At 45.6% G+C, this 19097-nt stretch overlaps 1 long non-coding RNA gene across 1 annotated transcript; it reads right to left on the bottom strand.

Annotated features, from left to right (window-relative positions):
* Window positions 1-11892: 11892 nt before the first annotated feature.
* Window positions 11893-19096, bottom strand: LOC126953701 (uncharacterized). The gene is made up of 3 exons (XR_007725298.1): window positions 17822-19096; window positions 16570-16804; window positions 11893-13031 (listed from the first exon to the last, which is right to left on the bottom strand). It is a non-coding gene; the product is annotated as an uncharacterized LOC126953701 (long non-coding RNA).
* Window position 19097: the final 1 nt, after the last annotated feature.

Below are 19097 nucleotides of genomic sequence, written 5' to 3'. Positions count from 1 at the left end.
CACCCTCACCCACAGTAAGAGAAAGTGCCTCTCATGTTTGAAACTTGGGAGGTATTCCCCTTGATCCCTATTAAACTGGACTGAGTCTGCCTCAGGATACAGCTTCTGCAGCCCCAGGCGGGTGAGAGGCAGGATGGAGTCTGCAGAAGGGGGTGGGTCCTCTGCTGTAACCCTCCCTCCCTCCTTCCCTCCCTCCCTTTGCAACCACTCTTAGAATCACTCCCACACTTTCTCAGGCTCTGGACTTCATTCCCAAGCAAAGCTGGACTGCACCCTCCTTCTCTCATCTTTGCCTTACCAGACCACAATTGGTCCTGATTTCTTCATACTGACAACCTCTCTGGGGTCTCCCTTTTCTAGTAATGATGACCTAATCCCAAGATGCAATTTTAGGGGAGTCCTGATGCAAATCAGCAGGATCGCCTGTCCTGAGCTGGAGTCCATATATGGTATAATCCCTGAACCATGACAGGGATAGTGCTGACTGTAATGCAACACAGCTGATTCACCAGCTGTCCCTCTTTCCCTAAGCTGTGCCTGCCCACTCCAGTTTCCATTAAGATCAGCACTGCACCCATAACAAAAGGTTAAGATAGCTGAAGTGCAGGACTTCGCCTCCTTTGGGAGGATGCAATTTAGGTTTTACTTCTTTCTAGGCTCCCCACTTCCTGGGAGGCTGTCCTTTCTGGAATGTAATAGAATATTATGACTGGTGCTTTTTCTTCAGTACTTCTCTTGTTGTGGGCGTGGTCAGGAAGAGGCGAGGAGAAAAGACAGTTATAGCTCAGAGGCTTGCTCAAGCCCAGTTGTAGAGGACCGTTTTCAACTGCAAGCAGGCATCGGGCCCCACCCTGACCCTGGGCAGAGTTCAATATTCACAGTCCTTAGCTGGAACTTTGGCTATTCTTTGGTCTCCACCCTCAACTATTTTTCATTTGTTTGGCCTTCTGTTAGGTGTGAGAGATAGAACTAAGAAAGTCTCAGATGTAGCAAGAATACTGAAATCTGGGTTACCAGCTGCATTCAAAGCTCATAAGTGGAGAATCATGTCCTTTCTATTAGCATCCTTACCACCATTCCATGTCTATTAAAAGCAAAGTATTATAATAGACTTTAGCAGTGCTGAGCTGGAGCTGGTTCAAACCAGTTTATGAGTCTAATTGTTAAATGTTTAGGAAATTTGCAAACTGTTAAATGTAATGATTATTAAAGATTAAATTACATAAAATCACTGTTGAATAAATCAGACTTAAAATGAAGGTAATAAAGATACCAACTCATCATTTCTTAATTATTTCCCTACATTTTACTATTAACTGTGCCCTTGAGGCTGCTCAGATGAATGATGTCTGTATAGTGGAAATACCCTCTAACGTGTGCTACTGCGCATCTCTTCCCTACCCCTTGTTCAGTGACATACATCATGCTAGTAGCTCGGAATCAGTCAGTTGGGAGTATTTACTCCACAGGACTCAGAAAACCTCTGTAAATCAGGGCATCCCCCAAGCCCCTCGGAGAGTCAGTTGTTAACCATTTACAAGCCCACCACTGACTTTAGTGGTCAATAAATAATCAGACCTGCACCCGGGGTGCTTATAACGCCTTGAGGGAAATAAGTCCTTCAAGTCTTGGGTTGGACACTATCTCTAAAATGCCAAACACGGGAATGAAAAGACGTGAGCTTTGAAGTAAGAGACACCTGCATTAGCATCCCAGTCTGCCACTTTGTACGATCCTGAATAAGTTACCTAATTTTTTTAAATCATCTGCAAAATGGGAGTAATAGCACCTCCTCACAAGAGTGTCACAAGGATTTAGGGGTAAAGATATAAGAGGAGATATAAGAGTCTAGAAAGGGCATTTCTGATTGAAGGACCAGCATGAGAAGTTGAGTAAAAGCATAAAAGTGAAAAGAGTAGTCAAAGAATGGCCAGTGGTCTAGTATGCGTGGATATTAAGACAGATCACTTGAGCCCAGGAGTTTGAGACCAGCCTGGGCAATACAGCGAAACCCCATCTCTACAAAAAAAATACCAGGTATGGTGGTGCATACCTGTAGTCCCAGCTACTCGGGGGGCCAAGGCAAGAGAATCGCTTGAGCCTGGGAGGTTGAAGCTGCAGTGAGCCAAGACTGTGTCACTGTACTCCAGCCTGGATGACAAAGTGAGACTCTGTCTCAAAAAAACAAAAGGAGAGACACCAGAGATATCAAGATGGACAGAGTGTATTATGATGTGACCCCAGAAATGCAGGATTAAACAGTGAAACTGGATGGGTCAGGACTGGGGAGATGGAGCCACTGTGAAGGCAGTCAGCTTTCCGAGTAATCATGTTTTAAAGGCAGCAAGGTCAAGTATAATTCAGACAATCATCTCAACTAGGAGGTACAATCTACAGGCGGTGTCATGGGCTGGGGAGATCTGTTCATCCAAGACTAATCCCCAGCCATAACTGGAAATATAGGGGCCTTGCCTAGCCCCTAAAGAGGGTGCCAGGAGAAACTAGGCGGGAGGCTAGGACCTTAGTTAAATAGGCAAAAGTTTAGGGAGGAGGTGGGTAGTATCGGTACTATAGTAGGACCAAGATACTATTAATAGGTAGGACAAAGAAATTACCAAGTAGTAAATCAAGGTATTGTTGAAATGGACCAAGAATGAAGGTGTTAAATTTTATCTGGGATGACTTAGCTACAAGTAACAGAATACTGGGATGATTTTAGCTACAAGTAACAATATTTAACTAACAGTGGCTTAAGCAATAAAGATAGCAAAGTATCTCTCAAGAAGTCTGGAAGTAGGTGTTCTAGGATTGGCTTGGTGACTAAACATTGTTATCAAAAGGCCAAGCTCTTTCTACTTTTTCACTTTGATACTCTTACTGCTGTTCTCAGTGTGTCTGCTTTTATTCTTGGTGTTAGGGCCCTATGGTTATTAGATAGCTGCCATAGCTCACACCACCTCAATCAAAGCAGACCTCCTAATGTCTCTCTTCTTAATCAGAGAGCAAAATCCTCCCTGCAAGCCTCAGCAGATTTCTCTCTACATTTCATTGGCAAGGATGGTTTACATACTGTAATAGGCATTATAATGCTGTCAAAGATGTTCAAATTCTAGTCCCCTGGAAGCTGTGACTATGTCACCTTACCCGGCAAAAGGGACTTCGCAGATATGATTAAGGGCATGAATCTTGAGAAGAGGAGGCTCTGCCGGATTACCAGTGCGCCCCATCTAATCACATTAGCTCAGCGGAGTAAGGGAGACGGCAGCGTGGGAAGGATTTGGGACTGAGATGTAGGAGGCAATGTGTAAGAACCGGAGAGAGATCCCTTAAATATGTACAAATATAATGTAGTAATAAAAACAAACAAGGGTCACTTGTAACTACTGCTAATAGGAATATATACTCAGGGCAACTTGAATCTATGCCCTTGGATGGCTATCCTTAAGTTTTAGCCTCAAAAAAAAAACTCTACACTTAATCATTAAAAAACCAAAACAAAACAGAGAGAGGCTACTAGAAGCTAATAGAGACCCCCAGATGACAGCCAGCAAGGAAACAGGGGCCTCATTCCTGCAGCTGCAAGGAACTAAAATCAGCCAACACCTGATAGAGCAAGGAAACGGATTCTATCCTCAAGCCTCCAGAAAGGAACACGGCCCTGTGGACACCTTGATTTCAGCCCAGTGAGACCTGAACCAGACTTCTGGCCTACATCACTGTAAGAAAATAAATGTGTGTGGTTTTGAGCTAGAGTCGTAGTAATTTGTTACAACAGCAACAGAAAACTAGTACACATACCCACCCTTGAAGGAGCCTAGGGTAGCCATGCTCGCTCGGCGCAGCCTGATTAGGGAATATCTCCTGGGATTGGGCGACAGGCAGTGTTCCTTGAGTGTGCTGTCAAGTATCCACAAAATAAGGAATGAGCAGAGTTGAGATCCAACAGGTAAAGAGCACGGTAGTAGGCCTGGGATTCAGCAGGTAAGCTCCAGGACACACAAGCCAGTTGTTTTCGGTCGTCTTCTCTTCTAATTCGTATGGTCATTTTTTTGTTTTGTTTTGTTTTTTTAATTGAGACAGAGTCTTGCTCTATTACCCAGGCTGGAGTACAGTGGCATGATTTTGGCTCACGGCAACCTCTGCCTCCCAGGTTCAAGGGAGACTCCTGCCTCAGCCTCCTGAGTAGCTGGGACTCCAGGCGGGCGCCTGCCACAATGCCTGGCTAATTTTTGTATTTTCGGTAGAGACAGGGTTTCACCATGTTGGCCAGGCTGGTCTTGAACTCATGACCTCAAGTGATCCGCCCGCCTTGGCCTCTCAAAGTGTTGGGATTACAGGTGTGAGCCACTGTACCTGGCCTGGTATGGTCATTAAACACTTTGAATATCACCCTTGGTTACAACTAGGGAGCTACATAGGTGATATTCCCAGATATCACCCCATTACACTAGGACCCAGTCCTAACTGGGAAAACAAACTCAGCATATGGGAACACAGGTTCCCAGCTTCCGGCTGAGCTTCTAGAGCTCAAATCTGGAGAATGCTACTTCCAGTATTTCATCAAATCCGAGAGGCCTTCAGTCACGATGCACCGTTATTTTACAAATCACTAAGAAAGAAAAAGTGCCACAAAACAATGACATGTCAATGATTGTAACATCAATGTTAAATGAGTAAGAGGTTAAAATGAGAAAAAGTGTGCATCTTACAATCAACCAAATATGATGATACAAAATTTTTACCAATGGTAAGGGTTAACCCTTGACGTGCTGCTGGCTCAGTCAAAATTGGTCGGGGAATCGGGGGGATGTGTACTCATGAGTGTCTAGCTAGGGAAGGCAGAGGCCAAGGTGCGAAGGTGAGAGTGTTGCTCCTGGAGCTCCTAGAAGCCAAGCTAAGGGATGTGAACTTCCTCTAGCAGGCAGTCACGGAAGGTTTCCTGGCATGACAGTATGATGCTGGTGTCTCTGAGCATGTGTTTCCCTGGCATCTGAAACAGTATTTATGACTCCATCTCATATTAAAGCATGAAGAATCACTCCCCTCTTGCCCAAGACAGTTGGAATGGAGCAGTTGTTGAGGTCATCTTTGACTAGCACTGGTCAGTGCATTTATCCCGGTTACAAGTGAGGACACACTCAAAACACGGCTTTATTTCAGTAAGGAGCTCAGGTTTACTCATCCTGATGTGCAGGGCACATGTGTCCTCTGCGTCCTCAGGTGATGGACAAGCCCTCTTTGCGCCCTCCCGGAGACTTTGCCCTAGGGTCCCCAGAGGCAGCAGGGATTACACCAAAGGCTTATTCTGGACAGAGGAAAAGGTTGCACAGATAGAGTCTTTAGGTGTCACCAAAGATCAATGTTGTCTCTTATTTCTTCCCTTTGCCTAGGGCTGGCCCTGAGTCCAGAAAATTTGAAGAGCTTTCTGAATACTTTTATCATTAGGAAAAAAATGACAGCATCACCAGATGAAAAAGGCCCTGAGAAATTTCCTCAAATCCCCTAATTTTTCTGATTAGAAAACAGAGACTTGGGAAATGAATGTGTCTGACCTGAGGTAACCCACCTAGAAACAGCAGAGCCGGGCTGGGATCCAGGTTTCCTGCCATCCCCAGGCCATGCCAGGAAAGGCAGCTGAATGAGTGCAGAAAGCCCCTCCCCAGGCACAGTAGGGGTCTCTGTCTCTTGCTAACCTGGGGCCTTGGACAAGTCACTTAACACATTTCTCTTTCCTTTTTTTTGAGACGGAGTCTTATTCTTGTTGCCCAGGCTGGAGTGCAGTAGCGCAATCTCGGCTCACTGCAACCTCCGCCTCCCAGGTTCAAGCAATTTTCCTGCCTCAGCCTAACGAGTAGCTGAGATTACAGGCATGCACAACCATGCCCGACTGATTTTTGTATTTTTGGTAGAGACAGGGTTTCATCATGTTGGCCAGGCTAGTCTTGAACTACTGACTTCAGGTGATCCACCCGCCTCGGCCTCCCAAAGTGCTAGGATTTACAGGCATGAGTCACCGCGCTGGGCCTTTTTTTTTTTTTTTTTTTTTTTTTTTTGAGACAGATTCTTGCTCTGTTGCCCAGGCTGGAGTGCAGCGGTGCAATCTTGGCTTACTGCAACGTCTGCCTCCCAGGTTCAAGCGATTCTTGTGCCTCAGCCTCTGGAGTAGCTGGGTTTACACTACACCCAGCTAATTTTTGTATTTTTAGTGGAGACGGGATTTCACCATGTTGGCCAGACTGGTCTTGAACTCCTGACCTCAAGTGATCCGCCCGTCTCCCAAAGAGATAGGATTACAGGCATGAGCCACAGCGCCCAGCCTTCCATTTTCTTGGGTATAAAATGAGGCTAGTAATAGTACCTACTACAGAGCCTTGTTGGAAAGATTAAGGGTTAGCCCTTAGACCTGCCAGGGAATAATCGCCCCTACAGAGCTGTCATATTGCTGTTACTGTTTTATGCAATCCCAGGCTGCCTCCATCACCTCGCTCCTGCTATCAAGATGAAGGTCTGCACTTTGAGACTTAGGGACAGAGGCATCTATGGAATTTGCTCCCTTTGCTAATCTGGCAAAGTCAACAAATCATGTCTGTTCAACCCGGGAGGAGCCTCTGGAGATGTTAGGTCACGGCATGGAGCAGTTTCATGTAAGAAGCATAGAGTGCTGGATGGAGGGAGAGTCAACAGCCCAGCTGGGGAGTAGAAGAGGCTTTCTGAGGGCTCTGGGAGGCCAGTTGAGTGTGGAAAGGAAGGGAAAGGGGTGCATGAGCTATGAGGGGGCCTAGGTGAGGGCACTTGGCACGGGGGCAGAGTGTAGAAGGCCAGGAAGGGGGAATGTGATGTGGGCATTTGCGTCTAGAAAAGAAGGGGACTCAGTGCCTGTGAAAAGAATCATTTTCTGTGGGGCTCAGGAAGGGCCTCTCACAGGAGATTTCCTACATGGGGCTCCAGGCCTTGGCTGTCTTCCCAGGGAAAGGTGGTGTTTGCCATGGGGAACTTGCACACTGCATGGCTTAATTCAGAGACGAATGGTGCCCACTCCTGTCTCTGGCACTGCTAGTCTCCTTGAGCCTTGTTCAGCTGGGAACAAACATGCTCTTTCCTTGAACCACACTCTTCAAATGTCTCAATGCAAGACATTGAGGTCAGGGCAGAAGTGGAATAGAGGGGCATGGTAGCTATGAATAATGTTGGAGTAAGGGGAAGTGAGAACCATGAGGGAACTATTTCAAAGAAATGGGCCCTTGGCACTGGGCTTTGGTAGGGCCTTGGAACTGCCGGCCAGCCCCAGACCACTGGTCATGCAGACATGGCTGTTCAGCAAAGCTGGACATAGTCCAAGGCAAGGTCCTCTTGGAGAGAAGAATTTCAAAATTAAAAACAAAACCAAATGAAAGCACAATCAACTCCCTCTCCTCTTTTTCCCACCCCTAGTCAAATAGTACAGTCTACACTGTTGAAAAATCACATCTCAGGAATAGCACACACTTTCTGACAGCATCTGCCAAGATTTCCGATGAGGCTGATAGAAACGCGTTCCATTTTCATGTTGGATAATGAGTAGATGGGAGTCCTTGCACATCTGTTCAGGCAAGATAATGATAATATTATTACTAGAGGCATTGTGCTGCAAATACAATCTATTTTTTGTCTCTCCCATCCCCTGCTCATGTCCCTCTCTTTCCTCCCTTCTCTTCTTACTGTTGTGTGTCTCCCTTTTTCTCATGTTTCCTTTCTTGCTCTCACCTTTTCTCTTCTCTTTTCACTTCTGTCCTCACCTAGGTGTCCTGCTCAGCTTGCAGAAACCCATGGAACAAAGTGAGGAATTCCCTTCAAATCAGGAGCAGGATTGCCAAGAAGGCATGGTAGGCAGGGTTTGGCTGCTGAGATCATGATAGACGGGAGCCTTTGGGTCCTTCCTTGCAGGCGTGGTGATTCCTACTGTAAAGGACCCTCTCCTACTTGTCAGCAAAAGTCCTTCAGCCCAGTCAGAGAAACCGCCAGACCTGCCCCATGCCCAACATCATCAGCAAAGAATCAGGGAGACAGCAATGTGACCAGCCAATTCCTGACAAAGGGACAACAGATGCAAAGGGTTTAATATTTTTAACATCTAAGAATGTTTTGCATCATAACAGGACACTTCTGGATGCCTAACCAATTTATAAAGAAACACAATTTTAAAACTATATAAGCATAAAGAATCAGAATGTGGGGTTGAACTTCAGAGTCAAGGAGAGCCCGTCCTTGTGTTTTCCAAATAATTCATTCGTTCATGTTTGTCAACAAATATTTACTCAGTACCTACTCTGTGGCAGGCAATGATGGTTACTGTCTCATAGATGGAAAGCTATGATCCCTGCCTTTCAGGGTCTTAAAGTCTACTCCAAGGCAAACTTCTACCAAATCTAAACATAACTTTGGTCCTGAACATCTTTTACTTGGAAGCAGAATCCACTTGGGGCATCTTCACTATGGAATTACCTTGGGTATCAACATAAAGATGGAATGGTACAGATTTCCACACTTTGGTCCATGAATCCATCCACCCAGCCACCTTTCTACACAACCAACCATCCATTCACCCATTCATCCATCTACCTACTACCCACCGATCCACTCATCCACACATGCATCCATCCACCCACACATCCATCACTCATCCATTTACCTATCCATCCATTTATCCTCTGCTCACTCATCCATCATCCTTCCAAGCACGTGGTAAGAGTTCATTTATTAGTCCAGCAGGGAGCGGGACATATGTAACCAATTACTGTGGTAGAGAGTTGTGTAAAGCAGAACACTGGTAGTTGCATGCATTGTCTGTGCCTGATAATTAACAAGCGAATGGTTCCTGAACACTGGGCTGTGATCTGAAAAGCAGCGATGGGATGAATTGCAAGGACTGGTAACAAGGTTCACAGAGAGATGCCTAATTTTAATCAAGATAGTTTCTGAGTTTCTCTGCGGCCTAGGAGACAGCTGCTCAGAGACGGCAGGCACGGCAGTTGAGTAACAGGGGTTCATGAGTTGTGTTTTGGCTCATGGAAATCTTCTTTCCACGGAGTTCTTTCTATTGAACTTTTCCTCAGTGTGATGGCATACTGCATCCTAACAGTGTCCTTCTGATAATTATTGCTTTCTCTGTGTACATAGAACAACTAAGGGCCAGCACAGTGGCTCACACCTGTAATTCTAGCACTTTGGGAGGCAGAGGTGGGAGGATTGCTTGAGCCCAAGAGTTTGAGACCAGCCTGAGCAACATAGTGAAATCTTGTCTCTACAAAAAAATTTTAAAAATTAGCTGGGCATGGTGGCATGCGCCTGTGGTTCCAGCTACCGGGAAGGCTGTAGTGGGAGGATCACTTGAGTCTGGGAGGCCAAGGCTGCAGCGAATCGTGATCGTGCCACAGCACTCCAGCCTGTGCAACAGAGTGAGACCCCATCTCAAAAAAGAAAAGAAAAAGAAAAGAAAAGAAAAACTAAGGAATAAGCATATTTGTCAGCAGCTTAAGTTTCTAATACACTTTTCATCCAAACATGCCTCCCAAATTAGGCCAGGCGCGGTGGCTCACACCTGTAATCCCAGCACTTTGGGAAACTGAAGGGGGCGGATCACCTGAGGTCAGGAGTTTGAGATCAGCCTGGCCAACATGGTGAAACCCCAGCTCTACTAAAAATACAAAAATTAGCCATGCGTGGTGGCACACACCTGTGATCCCAGCTACTCAGGAAGCTGGGACAGGAGAATCACCAGAACCCGGGAGGTAGAGGTTGCAGTGAGCTGAGATCGCACCACTGCACTCCAGCCTGGGTGACAGAGTGAGACTCCGTCTCAAAAACAAACAAACAAACAACAACAACAACAAAAAAAAACAAAGATGTCTCCCAAATTAGAGGAAAACAGTACCTGAAATTGTTCCCTGGCTTCCCAAATGTCACATCCCAGTATTTTTCTGGTGGTGGGAATTCTGGCTGAAGTTTACTCATGTCTAGTGTCAAGTTGTGTCCTTTTTTTTTTTAAGTCTGTTTTTAACAATGCTCCCCTCTTGCCATCTGAAAGTCTGGTGGCACATTCATTAGTTGCCGGGAATTGCTCTGTCTCTAGCTGAATGAGAGCTGGAAAGGGGAAACTGGGCGCAGTGGTCAGAGCCCTGGAGCTGTCAGGAGTCCCGGTTCCCACGCCTACTCTGCCACTGAGTCACTAGTGGCCATTGGACAAGGGACTTGGTTTTTCTGAGTTATCGCCTGTCTGCTAAAGGAGAACAGGCATAGGGTTCAGAGGCAGTGCTGGGAGCAACAGACCAGGAGGGAGGGGGGCCTGTTTTCAACCCTGCTCATGAAATCCTTACTAATGGCAGCAAGATCTGAGCCTTCCTTTCTTTGCTTCTAAAGTGAGAAAGTGGATCTATAATGTTTAAGGTAGTTTCTTTTTTTCTTTTTTGAGAGACACAGTCTTGCTCTGTTGCTCAGGGTGGAGTACAGTGGAGCGATCGTAGTTCCCTGCAACCTCCATCTCCTGGGTTCAAGCGATTCTCCTGCCTCACCTTCCCAAGTAGCTGGGACTACAGGTGTGTGCCACCACACTCAGCTAGTTTTTGTATTTTTAGTAGAGACAGGGTTTCACTTATATGTGGGCCAGGCTGGTCTCGAACCTCAGGTGATCCACCTGCCTCGGCCTCTCAAAATGCTGGGATTACAGGCATGAGCCACCGTGCCCAGCCCTAAGGTAGTTTCTAATACCTCAAATCTTAATTGCATTCACTCTTATATTTAGCATATTTGATGCCAGGAGGAGATATTTTTTTCTTAATTTTTTTTTTTTTTTTTTTTTTTGTAGAGATGGGGTGTCTCCCTATATTGCCCAGGTGATTCTCAAACTCCTGGGCTCAAGTGACCCTCCTGCCTTGGCCTTCCAAAGTGCTGGGATTACAGGCATAAGCCAACATGCCCAGCCCTGGAGCAGATCATTTTTAACCCCTTGCTCCTCTCAATGAAAATGAAAAGAATGCCACACACACACACACACACACACACACACACACTGCATGCCATGAAACAAATGATAGTATTGGCATTATGCCCTCTATTTCACTAGCTTAAGTTTTAAACACAAATAAAAGGTTCAAGTGGTCATGTAGAATGACAGAATTAAAGTAACCAGTCCTGTTTCTTTGTCTTTACAATCGCCATGCTATCACCGTTTGAAATTTTTAGTTTAAACACAAGAATCTGTAGTACCAGATTGGAGAAGTGAACTGTGTCCCAAACAAACTCAGATGATTCCAATAGGGTATGAACAAATATGTGTACCTGACACTGCACACATCAGAGGCTGATTGGGTACATGAGTTTCTAGGATTAACTTGCATGTAGAATGCAATGTTTAATTTTTTTTTTAGTTTTTTGAGACAGGGTCTCACTTTGTCACCCGGACAGGAGTGCAGAGGTACAGTGATGGCTCACTGTAGCCTTAACCACCTGGGTCAAGCTATCCTTCTGCCTCAGCACCCCCCTCCCCCAGTAGCTGGAACTACAGGTGCATGCCACCATGCCTGGCTAATTTTTTTTTTTTTTTCAGTAGAGATGAGGTCTTGCTATGTTGCCCAGGCTGGTCTTGAAATCTTGAGCTCAAGCAATCCTCTGTCCTTGGCCTCCCAAAGTGCTGGGATTGCAGGCATGAGTCACTGCACCCAGCCTGCAAAGTTCATTAAAAGATAAATAATAAAAATATGCTAAGTTGAAATTTACATACATATTATTAAGATTCTAAACAGCAATTGTTTAGAACTTAGACCGAAAGATTTGGAGGAGGGGGGGTAGTATTTTATTCCTAAAATTGTTTAGCATGTGCAGCACACAGTGATAATAAAAAAGCGGATCAATTTTCAGTCAATTTTAACATTAAATCTTTTATTTTGAAATATTTTTAGGTTTACAGGAGAATTACAGAAATAGTAGAGAGATTTCCCACATATCTTTCATCCAGCTTACATAACCATGGTACATTTATCAAAACAGAAATTAACATTGGTACAATACTATTAACCAAACTACAGACTTTATTTGAATTTTATCAGTTTTTCCACTAATATCTTTTTTCTCTTCCAGAGCTAAGTCCAGGATAGTACATTGCATTTAGAGCTGTATCACTGCTTTAAAATTCTTTCCAAATTCACAATCCCTCATTGCCTGCCCTGGGGGCTGACCGCTTCCAGCTCCCCTACTCCACTTGTCTTGATATACCCCTGATTCCACTAAATTTTTGTGGTATTGGGGGTAAGAAGATCTAATGGCCTCAAGGTAGCAATGGTGTGTTAAAATTTTTTTTTAAATAAAAACAAAATAAAAGAAGATCTAATGGTTGTGAAGTCTCATCCTTTGGTGAAAGCTGCTGTTGAGCCCGATACAATATATTCAACTGCCAGAGCACAGATACTTCTACTTTGTCTAGCTGGAGATTCTTTAGCCAGGTACTCCTTGACAGTGACTGTTAGGTAAATGACATTTGCAAGGTTTAAGTGCCGAGTGCACAGAAATCAGAAAGCAAGGCTTGTTTTAGGCAAATGTGCCACATATCTTGTAAGGTAAAGATTTAGATAAAAATATAACTGGTGAAATGCACTGAAAAAAAAAATCCTGGCATAGACACTCTGGATGCCTGCTCCACATAAATTCTCCATTTTTCTTTTCATCAGAGTTCTTGTTTTGTTCAGGTAAAAGGTAGCCAGGCTCTTCAAAGGAGGCTGGACTTTTTCTCAGCCTCTCTGAGGATGCATTCTTGGTAAAGTTAATCTAATCACATCAATACCATTCACTTTGCCAACGATTGGTTTAGAAATGGGCATGAGATACAATCTGGTCAATAAGGCATGAGGAGAAGTCTGAGGTTTCTAGGAAAGTTTTCTTCACTCTTCAAAAGTCCCTTTCCTTCTTGTCTGAATTTTGGGTCTTGTTGTTTGAGTTATTCTGTGTTAAAGGATAGAATACCTGGAGCTGTTGCAGCCACTTTGTAACCATGAGGGGTAAGCCTGCAACAAAAGCAAACAAGTTTCAAAGTGGGTGGATAGTGAGATCCTGGTCTTTGATGCATTACTTATCCCTAGGAATGAACTAAGTCTGGGCTTCTTGTTACGTGAGAAAATACATTTTCCACTTTGGGGAAAGGACAGCTACTGGAAAGAATTCATCAACACAAAAGCATGCTGTGCTCCAAGTAGATAAGGTTGGGGATAGTGGTCATTCTTACACAGCCCACAGCAACAGCATCTCTCATTCAATCATGCATTCAACCAATATCTGATGAGAACATAAGATGTGGGACTCTTGTGCTTTATGCTGTTGGACTATGACAGTACTCCATGGCAGGATTCATGCCTTGAAGGATTGCACTATGTAATGAGGGGTAAAACTCATAGACAAACATACCGATTGCAGGAGGACCTGGTCCTAGCTGATAGCTACACACAAATTGCTGTGTCGATGCCCCCAGACTAATGCCATGAAGCTTAGTGATAGAAGAGGTGCACACTCTTTGTTTTGAAAGGTGGTTAACATTGAGAGGTGAACAAAAACACACAGACATAGGGATTGGAAACCATAAGTTCTGTTTTGTAAAGAGGGAGTAATCTAATTTAGTTAAGAGTTGAGGCCGGTTGCAGTGGCCCATGCCTGTAATCCCAGCACTTTGGGAGGCTAAGGTGGACAGATCCCTTGATGCCAGGAGTTCAAGACCAGCCTGACCAACATGGCAAAACCCTATCTCTACTAGAATACAAAAATTAGCCAGGCATGGTGGCACATGCTTGTAATCCCAGGTTCTTTTTGGATACTTGAACCCAGGAGGCAGAGGTTGCAGTGAGCCAAGATCATGCCACTGCACTCCAGCCTGGGTGACACAGCAAGGCTCTGTCTCAAAAAAAAAAAAAAAAAAAAAAAAAAAAAAAAAAAAAAAATTGATACAGCCGAATTGTCGGCAGCCATGACTAGATAGGTAGAGAGGGAGAGGTAGTGTCTGCCTTACAGTGCTGTGCTTTAGGAAGCCTGAGCGGGCTGAAGTATGGTCCAGCAAAGGGAACCCTGTGCTGAGAGCCTGACTGGCTGGTCTGAGTCCAGCTTCAGCTACCTACTCATTATGTGGCCCTTGGTCAGTCATGTCTCAGAACAGCTACAAGAAAGGGCTGGTAATAACTGTCTTACCTCCTTCACAGGGTGACTAGAAAGTGCAATATAAATGTAAGGGGTTGTTATTTCCTCCACATCCAGATGGAACTGTATTCACCCATTTTTAGGTCCCTGATCCTTGTCAGGAGAGTTTTCCCTTTTGTTCCTATTGCTGGAGCCACCCTCCGGTCTCCTCCTCGGTTTCATCACTGATCTCCTGTATCTCAAGTATTTTCAGTATTTCCCTGTCTCCTGGTTTTTCCTCTCTGTCTCCAAATATGTTCCAATCTCAAAAATTAAATATAATTTAAAGATCCTTCCTTAGATCTTCCATAGCCCTCAAAACACCATCCATTTCTCTTTTTCTCACAAAACATTTTTTTTTTTTTTACAAATAGACCTTTTTACCCACCTCCTTTTCTCAACTTCTACCTACTGTTAAGCCCACTCCAATGTTCAATTAAGTGGTCTCTAAAAGCCAGGATGGCTGAATCTAGGGGCTTCATCTCATTCTCGTTCTGCCTGATTCAACCCGTCCTTAATGAAATTCTTATGTCGTGGCTTCGTCTACGCCACCCTTTCCATTTCCTCATCTTCCCCCATTCTGAGTGTCGGGGTTCACCAGGATTCTGCTGACCTCAGACTTTTTCTCATTCTCTCAGGAACACTCATGTCACCTGATGACTTCAACAGTCCTACTGAAGATGAACTGAAAATACTTTAGTTGTGATTTTCCCTCCCGAAATTCAATCCAACAGTTTCCAACTGAGCTGTCACCAAAGTGTTCCATGGCTCCTCAACCTCAGCTTGCTCAAAGTGGAGGCCACCTTCTTCTCCTCCCTTAAACATGCTCTTTATCTGCTATTCCGAATAAATTTTTTAATGGTCCCACCATCATTTCTGTCATCCCAGATGCAAGTTCTGACTCATTCAACTCCCTTTTATTCTTACTGCTACTGTTTTTTGAGAAGTGCTAGCCAGACACAGTGGATCATGCCTGTAATCCCAGTACTTTGGGAGGTAGAGGCAGGAGGATCACTTGAGCCCAGGAGTTCGAGACCAGCCTAGGCAACATAGGGAGACCCTGTTTCTAAAAAAAAAATAAAAATTAGCCAGGCATGGTGGTGTGCACTTGTAGTTGCAGCTACTCGGAAGTTGAGGCAGGAAGACCACTTAAGCCCAGGAGGTTGGGGCTGCAGTGAGCCGTGATTGCATCACTGTACTCCAGCCTGGGTGACAGAGACCCTGTCTCAAAAAAAAAAGAGAGAGGGCCGGGTGCGGTGGCTCAAGCCTGTAATCCCAGCACTTTGGGAGGCCGAGACAGGCAGATCACGAGGTCAGGAGATCGAGACCATCCTGGCTAACACGGTGAAACCCCGTCTCTACTAAAAAATATAAAAAACTAGGGAGGCTGAGGCAGGAGAATGGCGTGAACCCGGGTGGCGGAGCTTGCAGTGAGCCGAGATCCGGCCACTGCACTCCAGCCTGGGCGACAGAGCAAGACTCCGTCTCAAAAAAAAAAAAAAAAAAAAAGAGAGAAGTATTCATTACTTTACTGGACTGTTATAATAGTTTCCAAAGTGGTCTTCCTGTTTAAATCAGGATGGTCTTCCATAGTCCTGATAGTTCTTCTCTAAAGACAGATCTGGTCATGCTTAAAAGCTTTCCATTTCTTGCCGGGCGCAGTAGTTCACGCCTGTAATCTCAGCACTTTGGGAGGCTGAGGCGGGTGGATCACCTGAGGTCGGGAGTTCAAGACCAGCCCGACCAACATGGAGAAACCCTGTCTCTACTAAAAATACAAAATTAGCCGGGCGTGGTGGCACATGCCTGTAATCCCAGCTACTCGGGAGACTGAGGCAGGAGAATTGCTTGAACCCGGGAGGCGGAGGTTGCGGTGAGCAGAGATGCTGCCATTGCACTGCAGGCTGGGCAACAAAGGCGAAACACCATCTCAAAAACAAACAAACGAAAAGCACCAACTTTCCATTCCTTCCCATTGTTTGCAGAATAAAGTCACAATTCTTTATCACAGTATGCAAAACCTGCCACAATCCAGCTCTGTCTTAACTCTCCAAATTCATCTACCACACCTTTTCTGCATTCTCTGACAGTACAATCTGTCAGGTAAAGGCCCAGCCCAAATGACCTCCTCCCCACACCCCCAGACAGAATTAAGTTACCTTTTGCTTGTACTCAGAGTGTGTATATTTCAGGTTATTCTTAAGAGTCACCAGCATCACACTGAATTGTAATGATGTCTGAGTCTATTCTAAAAGATTGTAAGCTTAGCAGTATTAACTACTTCTTGCTGTATAAGAAATTACAGTAAAATTTAGTGGTTTAAAATAGCAAATATTTATTCTCTTCCAGGTGCAGTGGGTCAGGAATCCAGGAGTGGCTTACCTGGCTAGTTCTGGCTCAGGGTCTCTCATGAGGTTGTAGTCAAGAGATTAGCAGCGGCTGATGTCATCTGAAGTCTTGACTGGGGCTGGAAAATCTGCTTCCAAGGTGGCACACTCATGCCTGGCAAGTCAGTGATGGTTGTTGGCAGGAGGCCTTAGCCATATGGAGGATATGCCTCCACAGGACTATGAGTATCCTCACAAAGTGGCAGCTGGTTTCCTCCAGAGGGAGTGACCTGAGAGAAGGAAAGCAGAAACCCCAAATGCCTCTTCTGGCCTAGTCTTGGAAGTCACATACCATCACTTACGCTATATTCTATCTGTTAGGAGTGAGCCACTAAGTCCAGCCCACAGTCAAGGGGAGGGGAATGAATTGCCTGTTTTTGACAGGAGGAATATCGAAAAACTGGAGGACATACACTCATATGCCATGTAATGATGTTCTGGTCAAACAATATATATAACAGTTGTTCCACAAGACTGCAATGGAGCTGAAAATTTCCTATCACCTAGTGATGTCATAGCCACTGTAACACGGTAGGGCAATGCATTAACCACGTGTTTCTGGTGATGCTGGTGTAAACAAACCTACTGTGCTGCCCATAGTATAGTATAGTAGTGTAGTGTAGTGTAGTGTAGTGTAGTGTAGCAAAAGGCCGGGTGCAGTGGCCTATAATCTCAGCAATTTGGGAGGCCCAGACGGGCAGATCACTGAAGGTCAGGAGTTCGACACTAGCCTGGCTAACATGGTGAAACCCTGTCTCTAGTAAAAATACAAAAATTAGCAGGGGGTGGGGGAGGGCACCTGTAATCTCAGCTACTAGGGAGGCTGAAGCAGGAGAATTGCTTGAACCTGGAAGGAGGAGGTTCCAGTGAGCCAGATGGCGTCACTGCACTTCAGCTTGGGCAATAGAGAATCCGTCTCAAAAAACGGCGGATCACTTGCGGTCAGGAGTTTGAGACCAGCCTGGCCAACATGGTGAAACCCCCATCTCTACTAAAAAATACGAAAATTAGCCATGTGTGGTGGCACACACCTGTAGTTCCAGCTACAGGCTGAGGTATGAGAATTGCTTGAAACCGGGAGGCAGAGGTTGCAGTGAGCCACTGCACTCCTGCCTGGGCGACAGAGTTAAGACTCTGTCTCAAAATAATAATAATAATAATAATAATAATAATAATAGCAGCGGTGGGGGTAACTGTTAAATTCAACCATCTGAACCTATAAATAAACCAATTGTATAAAGTTCAACCTCACAGATGTGGCCGCATGTTGAAAATTTGAACACATCTTCACAGCTGGAAAATCGAGGTGCTTCACAATTCTTGATCTTTTCTGTTCCTCACAAGACGAAGGTTCAACTTTGAGAAAGGTCAGTCTTGAAGTTAAATGAGGTTTAGTCCAATCTAGGCACTACTTTTTCATTTCCTTGAGAGTCAGATAAGGGAATTACAGACCCAAGACTGTATGCTAAGTAAGGTGGAGTGTAAATTGAGGAAGTAAAATTTCTCTAGGAACTCCATCCTTTCTCAATTACATTCCACCCCGTGCCACTTTTAAAAAATCATATTTACTTAGAAGTGAAACAACTGTGGACCTAATAAAAAATGGAATAGGAATTAGTTTTTTGTTCATTACGTAATTTCTGCACATCTAGAAAGTAACTGACTCCTTCATTACTGGTAGGATTAAATCCAATATTTGAGAATATAAATTAATTTATTAAAAACACCTTTTGTCCTTCCAGGAGTACTTTTAAGACAATATTAAATAGAAACTTTCAATGAGAAAGTGCCTTCCTTTTTTGCTTCTTCTGATTAATATGTAAGGTAGACTTTCGGTGAGATGTGTGTAGCTAATTAATGGTGGCGTGAGGTTCCCAAAAGTTACTGGGCAAAACTGCAATCATCCACCCTCTCCCCGCATTGGAGGGAAAGCTCCCCTAAGGCAGGGTCTTTCGGTGTGTTGATCTGCGCATTCACACAACCTGAACCGTGCCTAGCCCACTGCAAGTTCTCGATAAATACTTGAGTAATCTCCATTCACTGATCGTCCGTGCAGGGCGCTGTGGCCAGCGAAAAGGCCGGTTCGCAGCGTCCCTGCTTCCGCCGCACCCGCGCTGCCCTCAACCCCCAGGGCCACAGCCCGCAACCCCGAGAGCATCCGGCTGCCCGGCCACCCCCGGGGCGCTCGCTGCCTCCCGGGCCTGCCCTTGCCGCGGAGGAAGGAGCAGAGCGAGGAATGGGAAACCTGGGCCCACTTCCTGTCCGGGCAGGCCCGGGCGCCCGCCTCCTCCGCGGCCTGCTTTCTCCGCCGTGAGCGGCCGAGCCCCCGGCCCCGAGAATGCGGCCGGGCGCGGCGCTGGCGCGGGACGAGGAGGAGCCGGGTCCCGCTCGCCGCCCCCGGACGCCTCCGCCCCGGCCGCCAGCGCGTGCCCAGCGGCTAGAGGGTTAAGCGCGCGGAGGGCGGGGCCGGGCGCGCCGAGTGCGGGCAGCGGGCTGGGCGGGGGCTGCGGCCGGGGGCGGTTA

This window comes from Macaca thibetana, chromosome 4, assembly GCF_024542745.1.
Source record: "Macaca thibetana thibetana isolate TM-01 chromosome 4, ASM2454274v1, whole genome shotgun sequence".
Classification (NCBI taxonomy): domain Eukaryota; kingdom Metazoa; phylum Chordata; class Mammalia; order Primates; family Cercopithecidae; genus Macaca; species Macaca thibetana.
This window is presented reverse-complemented; position numbering and strand designations above follow the sequence as displayed.